Source organism: Palaemon carinicauda, chromosome 2 (genome assembly GCF_036898095.1).
Source record: "Palaemon carinicauda isolate YSFRI2023 chromosome 2, ASM3689809v2, whole genome shotgun sequence".
Lineage (NCBI taxonomy): Eukaryota > Metazoa > Arthropoda > Malacostraca > Decapoda > Palaemonidae > Palaemon > Palaemon carinicauda.
In genome coordinates, this window is record NC_090726.1 from 151315499 (window position 1) to 151326052 (window position 10554).

General features: G+C 44.4%; 1 protein-coding gene across 1 annotated transcript in view; it reads right to left on the minus strand.

The window, feature by feature from the left end:
- Window positions 1–9829, minus strand: part of LOC137620669 (NEDD4-binding protein 2-like) — a 95326-nt gene extending 85497 nt beyond the window's left edge. Inside the window, exon 1 of the mRNA XM_068351014.1 lies at window positions 9786–9829. The gene's annotated coding sequence lies outside the window, so the exon portion shown is untranslated. The remainder of the gene's footprint in view (window positions 1–9785) is intronic.
- Between the last annotated feature and the right edge of the window lie 725 nt (window positions 9830–10554).

Consider the following 10554-nt stretch of genomic DNA (forward strand, 5'->3'; position numbering starts at 1 on the left):
TCTAGTAACGATGCACTGGAGCGAGTGAATCGTACCATTGGTGAGTTACTGAGGGTGATTTCTGGGGAATCTTGGAAATGGGACCAGTTCTTATCCCGAGCAGTTCTCAGCTACAACCATTCCCACCACACTGAGATTGGCTGTACTCCAGCTGAGAACATACTGAAGGGTGCTCACGATGTTGATAGTATTCCCGTTGCTATCAGCAGAAACGAGAGACCCATGGGCTGAAGGACATCCTCGGTACAAACCGTTTAAAGAGGGTTCTCTGGTGCTTAAGAAGGTGCACCTGTTGGGACACCTTCTGACGAACAAGCTCATCCCTAGGTTTGAGGGGGTATTCCGTGTTACTAAGGTACACGAGAATAAGGTCACCTATGAGCTGCAGAGACTGCCTGATGGTGAACTGGTAAAAGCTCACCATATCCAGTTAAAGGCCTGGTTTGAACCTCCAGTTTATCTTAGGAGGCACTTTCTCTGGTATCTGAAGGGTCCTGATCCTGAAACAGAGACTCTGAATAGTCCAGAACTCATGGATGACAGGCCTGTTTCTTCTGAAGTCTCTGAGAGTTCTAGTTCTAGTAGTGATGGCGACTCCTATGGGGTGGCTGCAGTAGTGGTGTCCTACCTTCTGTCTCGAGATTGTATCAAGTCTCGACGACAGAGGAAAAGTCACCATCTTACTAGAGCTATTACTCAGCCTAAGCCCATTCTTAAGCCAGCTAGGACTTACGAGAGAAAGAAAGCACTGGATGCTTGGTTATATCCTCCGGAAAATTGTGATGAGACTCCTGTGTTAAAGCCTGAATCGTTTCGAGATCATTTGGTCCTCCAACTATGGGAGAACAGTCCCACTGAAATGTGTAAAACCCCTATTTTGTCTCCCGAGTCGGTGGTTCACTGTCCTGTTCCTGAATTGCCAACGCCCCAGTTCTTAGCTTCTTCTTTCCAAGAGGAAGGTATCGTTCATCCTCCGGGGAGTTGGGAATTCTGGGAAGTTTCCAGTATTTCATTATTGGAACTACCTTCTGGTGTTTCCAAGAGTTCCAGTCCAGATTGGTCAAGACCTGCTACTTTAGAAAGCCCTGTTTCTGAATCGGCAGTGTCTATTTATCCTGATAATGACTTTCTCGGCTTTTTGCCACCCGATTGTGACGACCGACTGTCGCCTGAAGATCCCACCTTTAGTGGATTTAGTCCCCCATGGACTAGGTCAAAAGGTCCTGTTCTTGACCTACCTTTAGTTCAGTCTCGAGTCCTGGAGTGGAGACCTCGTCTCACTGACCAGATGAATATTATAGAGAGGGAACCATCCTCCATTCCTGAGTCACCTCAGAATACAAACCCTTTCCTACATTCTGATGGTGGATTAAACTACCGGTCAGAGCTCAAGGCTGAAGTGGCACAGTCAGGTATATCTAACCTGAACGTTACTGCATTGTTTGGGTCGCCCGAAACACAACGTTGCCCCGAGTCATCGCCTGATTTTTCGGGATTTTTATTGTCCTCTTCTGAGTCTACGGATTCTGTCTCTGGTTTTCAAAGTGTGTCGATCACCCGCAGATACCAACTCTTATGCGAGGTTATCGATCGATTAAAGACACCCAGCCTGTATCTGGAGAGTCCCCGGCTTAGCCTGTCTCCTGTGCTGCGAGATATTAATATGGCTCGCCAGCAGATTGCTGAATCCCGGCGCATGTCCGAGACAGAATTTTGAGACTCAGAAGAAGAACTATAAATCTCCCACTGAATTAATCTTGGTACAGTTTTTAAAGGAAGCTTTGATAATAATTACCCTTTTTTTTCTTCTTATTAGTTATATTTTAATTCCCACATTGGGTATCTGAAAGGCTGAGAAAGGGACACGTGGTGTGAGGAAATCTTTATTTAGTCACGGTTTCTGTAACTGTTGCATTTATTGTTGTACTGTAAATTGACCTTGACCGTGACAGTTATAATAAATTCAATAAATTGCTTTTATCATGTAAAACCTGTAGTCCAAAATCAATGAGTTTTGTATGCTTTTAAATTGATTTTGGACTGCAATGGATATAATTTTTTTCCCTTGTTAGATCCTGAATGTATACCTGTAATACTGATGGTTTCTGTATGATATGGAAATTGTTATATTGTATATTATTGAAGCATTGTTGGGAGGAATAGACGGTACTATAATCAAATTTTTTGTTTTTAAGTATTGTGTTTCCATATTGTCTGATAGTTTGTCTATTCCTATTGCTTTATGTTATGGAAAAAAACTTATTGTACCTACGGTAAAAAAAAAAAAAAAATTTCACTTGAATATATGAAGTTGGTGTAGGGCGTTGTTGCTAGTCGTAAGACAATGTTGAGTGGACCAAAAAATCTAGAGGGGGGGAATGTGAAAAAAAATTAATAATAGTTGGGGAAAATACAAACCATTTCCACATATAACAAGCTTGGGTTATTTATGTTTTAAAGTAACTCTCATTATCAATTCCCTTTTGTCATAATGTCTGATATTCTGCCCCAGTACTGTACTATAATGATTTTCCTTATATTCACTGTAAAGATTTCAATTTTTCTTAAATAGGTTTACATATTTTGCCAGCAACAAATTCATTTATTTTAATAACAGAAAGTCATGAATAGAAGCATTATTTATATTTTCAAGGGGTATTGTAATATTTTTTGGTCCTACCCGTTGTCTAACCACATTTGTTTTTGCAGCACGCCCTACTCTCTGTAGGGTTTTAGAGAGGCAACTAGAAATTGAGTTAAGACGTGGCACAAGAAAAATGGTTGGAAGGGTACTGAATGATTCCTACAACTGAATAGGGTTAATCAGCTTAGTATAAACTTCCTTTACCCTACTGAATGAACAGTGTATAAAAAAGTGAGCAAATTCATCCCTGGAATTGAATGTACAGTATCGCAAAATGGGATTATCTCGTTTGATAGAAATAAATGATGCATTGCTCAAAATGGGTGAAACGGGAGAAGGTGAAGATATGAACTCAATTTTCAATACTCAGCTAGAAAATGTTGTCATTAGATAAGTTTTGACATCAGGCACGGCCCTTCTTCAGTATTCTCAGTTCAGTTGAAAAAGAGCTTCGACAGTTGAAAACCTTGCGAATCCAAGATTTCATCAACAAGGATCAAGATATTGCTACTCCACATCACCAGATCACAAAAGGTGATTCCATACTGGAACTTAGTGATGGACAGTTTTTTTAAATGTTTGCCCCAGAACCAAGTGAACGTAAAGGGGCCTAAAACCGTCTTTTTGTGGAGACAGTCAAACGTTTAAGTGTCATAAACATTAATAGTTAACTGGAACTATTGAAATGGCATACTGGTACTTGCCCAAATAGATACACGGTTAGGAGTGCCTCTGTTTATACTTGTACTGTATAGGAACACTTATGAGTGCCCCACCTGTGGAAATCTTGTTTGGTTAATTTGTTTATCTTATTACCCGGATGCTGAAGTTTGACGTAAAGGAATGCTAATTTTGCCTTTAATTTTCTATTTGGATTGATGGGTCCAAGCTAACATAACCCTAACAGTTTTGTCAAATAAATATTATTTTCTTGTGTTTTATGAATACAGCATATCATTCCTGTTCCTACACCAATGTGGCCCCCTTCCCCAGCCACTGTTTTTCAAATTCTCTTAAGTACAGTAATTTATCATAATTCTTTCCTCCCACACTGTGTTCCGTTATTAATTATAAGATTCCCTTTCACCTAATGTTCTTATACCTTTATTTATAAGCCAGCTAGCCCAATGAAAGGTATGATAAAAAGCAAGATTCTAGCTGGGTCCCCTTGCCCAGTATAAATCAAGGGGTGGTGCCCAGAGCTCCGTTCTCTTGACCTGTTACTTAGGTTTCTTTGAGTATTTCACCGTTGTATACAGTATTTGTTGTGTAGTGAACGTCGGGTTGTGGTCGGCATTCGGACAATAGGCAGTTCGGGTGCTACCTCTGGCCACAGTCCGCAAACCACTACACCGTAGCCGGTCCGATAACCTGGGCCGACGAGGCTGAAAGAAGAGGCGCTGGAGGCCTGCAGGGTCTGGAAGAAGGCGCCTTGGAGGAGTGAAAACGGAAGTCGACTTCCTCTGCACAACCGCTGTCCATATCTCTGTCCTTGGGCACAAACAAGCTCTTCCCAAGGATGGAAGAGTGTCTGAGCTTGTCGACATCCACGGATGAGACACCCGAGAGGAAGCCCTCGGTCACTGCGTCTAGATGGTCCAACATCGAGCTTGCCCGCAAGTTCGAAACTTGGCGATGAAACGCCAAGGTGCTTGAGCCAGAGAGGAGGAAAGTACCCATGATCTTCCTGGAGCTTCCTTGTACAAAACCTCGGGTCGCAACCGAGGAGGGAAAGGACCTAGTAAGCCCCTTCCACGAGATGGAGAAGAGGAAGGGCTAAACCAGACACCCCTTGCCCGACGGAGAAATCTCGAACGGAAAGCTCCCTGGCAACACCCTTCCAGGAAATGACGAGGAAGGGCTAACCCAGGTTCTGGAAAGAAGAATGTTGCTCAGACCTCCCTGAAGATTTTTCCTGCTCCTGCATGTGCCATGCTCTGTGTTTACGGGGTGAAGACCGTGTTCTGGAAATACGCTCCAGAAGACTCGCCAGGCTGGCCATGTTGCGAAACCCCGACGGGAATCGCGGTTGCAATCGCCCTGGCGCTCGCGCGATGGTAAATCGATGGTTTGCGCGTGGCCGAACGTGGAAGCGCCCATGCGCAGGCACGCAGGAGCGCAGACGAAAGTGCGCGAGGGAGCGCAGAAAGAGGGCGAGCGTGGTAGGAAGGGCGAGCGTGGTAGGAAGGGCAAGAGCTGGTGGTCGGAATCCGAAAGTTCACAGGCGAGCGATGACCCGTAGGCGAGCAATGGATACTGCAGGAATCGAGCCGACGTTCGCGCGATGGCACACCGTCAGTTCGCGCGATGGAACACCGTCGGTTCGCGCGACTGAATACCGTTGGCCCGCGCGACGGAACACCGTTGGCCCGCGCGATGGAATACCGTTGGTTCGCGCGCGGGTGAACATTGAAGCGCATGTGCGCGGGCGCGCGGGCACATGGGCGTGTGGTCGCGCAGGCATGTGGGCGCGCGGGGGAGCGCAGGCGGGCGATGGCGCGTTGACGAGCGATGGCCCGTAGGCGAATGAAGGAACGTTGGCAAGCGATGGCGCGTCGGCAAGCGATGGCGCGTTGGCAAGCGACGGCGCGTTGGCGAGCGGTGGTGCGTTAACAAAACGCTAGCGCGCAGGAGAAGAATCGCGCGGGAGCGTAGGCGATCGCTAACGCGTAAGAGACTAGGGATGGTTAGCGCGCATCGCACTAAACAGAAGGCGCGCAGGTGCATCAGGAAGGTGAGCGCTGAAGCGAGCTGTCAATCAGGAGATCCTGGACGGTCAGGAAAAACCGTTGGCGCCCATTGGTGCGTGGCAGGAAAGGGCGCGCAGATGTGCGCTGGCGATTGAAGAAAGCTGGCGCACAGAAGGACAGAGGTAAAGGTGATTGCTGGCGAGCAGGAGGAAGATCTACGGCAAGACTCAGCTACCGGAGATCGTCCACAGCAGGCGAGCGGTAGATTGCTACTGATGGTGTCCAGGGGACCTGACACGCGTGGCAGATCGATGGCGATCGTTGACGCGCAGGAGATCGCTACGAGCAGGCGAACGTTGACACGTCTGTGGTCGCTGGCGAGCAGAAGGCAACGCGTGGAATCCTGTGCGTAGAAGAAGAGTCCTTGTTCAAGACCTGAACCGAAGTTCTAGATTGCGCGGGCGAACGTGGGCGCACAGGGCACGTAACAGGAACCAACAGGAACAGCAGCGACGATCATCAGGAGAGCGCTGACGAACAGGAGAGCGCTAGCGATCAGGAAAACGCTGATGAGCAGGAGAGCGCCTGTGCGCTAACACTGAGCAGGAGAGAGCCTGTGCGCTAACACTGAGCAGGAGAGAACACTGCAGAAGGGCGCGCAGGGGAACCCTGACACGCAAGGGAAGAACCCCCGTGGGAGGCAACCCTTCGAAGGGACCACTGTCCGTCGGAAGACCGTTGTCCGTTGGAAGACGAGGTCAGACTGCTGTCCATCTGCACCAGGGGCGGAAGGTCAAGAAGGCGTTGGAGATCGATCCCCGGAGAGATCTAAAGAGGAAGGAGCTGCAGGCTGCATACGGAGATTCAAAAAGGCGCCTCTTAGCACCCTTATAAGGAGATGGGAGGCCCTTACGACGTAGCGGACGGTGAGCCTTACGGCGAAGGCGGCCGACAGCAACAACAGCAGAAGAGTCCTCCGAAGAGGAGTCTCTATGAGTGTACTCTCTCGCGAACGAAAGAGAAACACTTCGTAGAAGAGACGGGTCAGCCAGTGACCTAAAAAGAGCAATCCTCCGAAGAGGGGCTCCTGCAGTTGCCCAGCCCCTTGAGCGTAACTGCAGGTGCGACCGCTCAGCACCAAGAGCATAGTCGCACGAAAAAAAAAGCAAGAGAAGAACCCCCCAAAAGAGAAAAACTCAAGCCTGGACAGGAAAACTTCCCTCGGAAGGAAAGTTACCCACCCAAGGAGGCGAGCCTCCTGAGTGTTCTAAAATGAACAGGAGAGCTGTCAATCGTCACGGGAGTACTTCCAGGAGAAGGAGACACGCCCCTGACGAAGATCTATAGGGGAGGCAGCAACAGCCGAATCCCCAGGCCTCAACAAGACAGCTCACTCCGTTGTCACATTACAGAAACGAACTAGATCGGTAACTGTGAAAAATAAAAACAAAAATCATTAGTTAACATTCATTCCCCCGGGAAGGCTCTGAAGAGGAATCCCGAGGGAAAAGAACACAAGAATTACACAACAGGCACGTGCCCTCACAAGCACTTACACTCACGGAAGGAGAGCTGTAACCAACACAGAATTATAACAATTATAATTATGTAACTATGTAATTATGTAATTTAAAAATGAATGAACACTAAAGAAAGAACGAAAACCCCGAAAGGAATCGTTCTACAAAGCTGAAAAAACAACAAATACAATTAGATTCATAAACTAATTGAGACAAAACGTACGGCGTAGCAACCCCACCCATACGGGAAGGAAGCTACACAGACGTAGTAAAGTAACGTAGAAAAAGGGTGAACGACCTCGAGAGAGAGAGAAAGACCGTAGTCAAACTCGATCGCGACCCATGAAATTACACCATGGTGGCCTAACTGCCGAGGGCTCCACGGAGATATCGTACACTACACACACAAGCACAAACTCTGAAAAGGAAACTTACTGATTTCTATACTCAAATATATACATAAACACAAAAAAATTTTTACATATATATTGAGTAAAAGAAAAGTAAGTGATTAAGTAAAGACAAAACAAACAATGGCTGCCAAGCGAGGACAAAGACAGAGACGTCTGTCCATTGTCTGAGCCAAAAGTGAAGTGAAGCAGTACACCGGTGTGTGAGGGGGGGAGGGGTAGCTAGCTACCACTCCCCTACCCCCCTGCTAACTAGCGCGGGGGTAATACACCCTCGTTAAAATCTAATGGCTCGTTATTTCAGCTACGCCGAAAGGTAAACCAATGTAAATAGCGTGGTTTGTATTTCGGTTACGGAACAAACCCATTTTTTACTAGGATTTCCCATAATTGTTTTTATACAATTGGGGGTTGAAAAATAGAAATCCTGGTATACATCAACAATAATATTAAAAAATACATAAAAAAGAAAGTCAGTTGGAGAATAGCAGGGCTCACACATTTGGCGTAAAACCCAAGTATGTATTATACCATTAACTCTTCAACCTCATGGCCTGGCACGGGGACCTGGAAGGCCATTCAGAACTACTGTGTAATTGGTGGAAGGCCTCACTATTGTGGTCTAGTAACTAAGGAGAGATTGTAATAAAAAGCCTTATAAAGAATGCTTGGGTTAACGTGAGATGGAAATGCGTAAAATTACAAAATAATAGTGGAAGAAGTTACATACTCAAAAGTGAAATTCAAAATGGAAACAAAGGATAAGATAAGCAAAATAGGAAAAAAAAAAAGTGCTATAAAAGAGACAATGATGAAGTTGAGATTCTCGCAAGGGGACATATTGGGATATATAGAGAAATTTAACACAAAGGGAACTACCGGTATTATAAATATGATTAGGCTAGAAATGAAGAGAAAAACTTTATATTATATGAAGATTACTTAACCTATGTGTTATATGAGTCAGAAGGGTTAAAGATGGGGAGCCTTTGTATAACAACGGACAGGACTTCCCACTTGCATAGACCACCACTTAACCTAGTAGAAAAGCTTTTCTACTAAAAAAAAAAAAACAGGTGTTTCTTATAGAAAAACATACGTTTTCTTCAAGAGGACAATTATTTTCACTGCAAATAAAAACTTAATTAGCTAAGAAATAATAATCAAAGGGTTTAGCGTGCGCAGCTCAGCATGTACTGCTTTCCAGTACATAAGAGCTTGATGTTTTTCTTTTTCCGCGAGGAAAGTGAGCGCATGGCGAAGCAAAATCCAATAGATTTCTAAAAAACATCCCCATTCTTAGAGGTCTAAAGGATTCTCGATTTATTCACTATTGAAATGATGGTCAAATTCAGTGAATGCACATTATTTACTAGAGGAAAAATTATTTTTGTTCTGTTCAAAATGTTGTTCCATCCGTAACTATAATTTTACCAACTTCCCCGCCTAACCTATGCTATAAAATGTGTCCTTACGTACACTAACTAAGGGGCCTGGCTACCATGCTAGCCCCCTTGGACTGCTGTATTCTTAGTGATAGGGTTGACAATAAGGGGCATGGCCATCATCGCACATGCACCCAAAAGATGGAGCACATATTGATTGTAAAAGACTTACATAGACAAACAAAGGAAGTGACCCCTTATATGATAAGGGAAATTGAGATAAGGGAAGTGTATAGGAAGTGTATAGGAAGAAGGAAGTGTTGCTAGGTTAGGTCCCAGCTCGTAATGATGGAAGTGTTGCTAGGTTAGGTCCCAGCTCGTAATGATGGAAGTGTTGCTAGGTTAGGTCCCAGCTCGTAATGATGGAAGTGTTGCTAGGTTAGGTCCCAGCTCGTAATGATGTTCTATCAGCAGGTACCAACGCTTGGCACCTGATAAAGTAGTGAGGACATAAACGTCCTTAAATATGTAGAACTAGGAATCAGGAGGAAGCACAGAATGTAATCATTGGACCCCGGGAGACTAAGATAGCTTGACCTATCCTTGAAATATACATAAGACAATTGGGAGCTTAGTAGCCTGTGCCAGCGTAATTTTGTTTAACATTCAGCCTAGCCAAAATGCATATTAGCTTACCTTCAACAAAGTATTTTCATACACGACAAAGTTACATGCAACGAATTCTAGGAAAAACAAACAAACAGTTTGTTTATATGAGTGAATGTGTCCGAACGAATTCGATAGTCTTTCAGTGTATACTTTTAATACAGTAATGCAATGCATTGTTAATTCATACGTGAAGTTACAGAATACGCTTTATTATTATAACTATTTGTTTAATTACACTTCAGCAACACATTGTTTGTTGATATTTTTTCCAATTTACAAAAAATCTGGTTAACCAGGCCAGAGTGATTGTGTACGGACAATATACGGTAAGTTTACACATTAAGTTTTGTCGTATCGAACTAAAAATACATTTATTATTATTATTATTATCATTATTATTATTATTATTATTATTATTATTATTATTATTATTATTATTATTGGGGTGAATGAATGATAGCGACCACCTGTATGGCTGTATGTATGATGACGGCTGACCAAGAATACGGCAGTGTCCCCCCCCCCCCCCGTTAGGTAAGTAGGTAAGGGACGGCTTGTATGTTAAGTTAAGGGGGGGGGGGGGAGTTTAGGTTTGTTGGTGACCATATCTTAAGCTCGCTGGAGGACCTGGGCGCTAAGATTCAAAGGCTCCTTGTTATTACTATATACAGCCCTTGGGCTTATAGCATCTTGCTTTTCCAACTAGGGTTGTAGCTTGGATAATAATAATAATAATAATAGTACCGTGCTAGGCGATATATCTTAGCAATCCATGTTTTCTAACGGTTATGCTGGTTAAGTGGATGAGCAACCTGGTGGAGTAATGAGAGGTTTGGGTGTAGAGGAAATGCCCCCCTAAATCTCGATGAGGCCTCTGGCAGCGGGATGGCGGATTGTGTTTAATGCGATGGACAAACTGTCTTCGGCTTTTACTTCTGATGCCTGGCGGTTGATCTTACAATCTTTTCCCAATTGACGACTGTTTTTCCGATCCTATACAGCTGGGGAACCCTACTCTACAGGACCTCCACTGTCATTTCATCTTGTTCGTCTAGTTAAAATAGTGGCACAGTCGACATTATTCACCAATTGATATGATTCCAATAACTCACTTAATGCTAAAGCATCAGGATTTGATGCGTCATCCATCCAAAGATTGAAGTCTCTTCAAACAATTCATTTTTCTCTATAATAATCATCTCAATAAGTTCACTGAATTCTTCAAAAAAGATATTG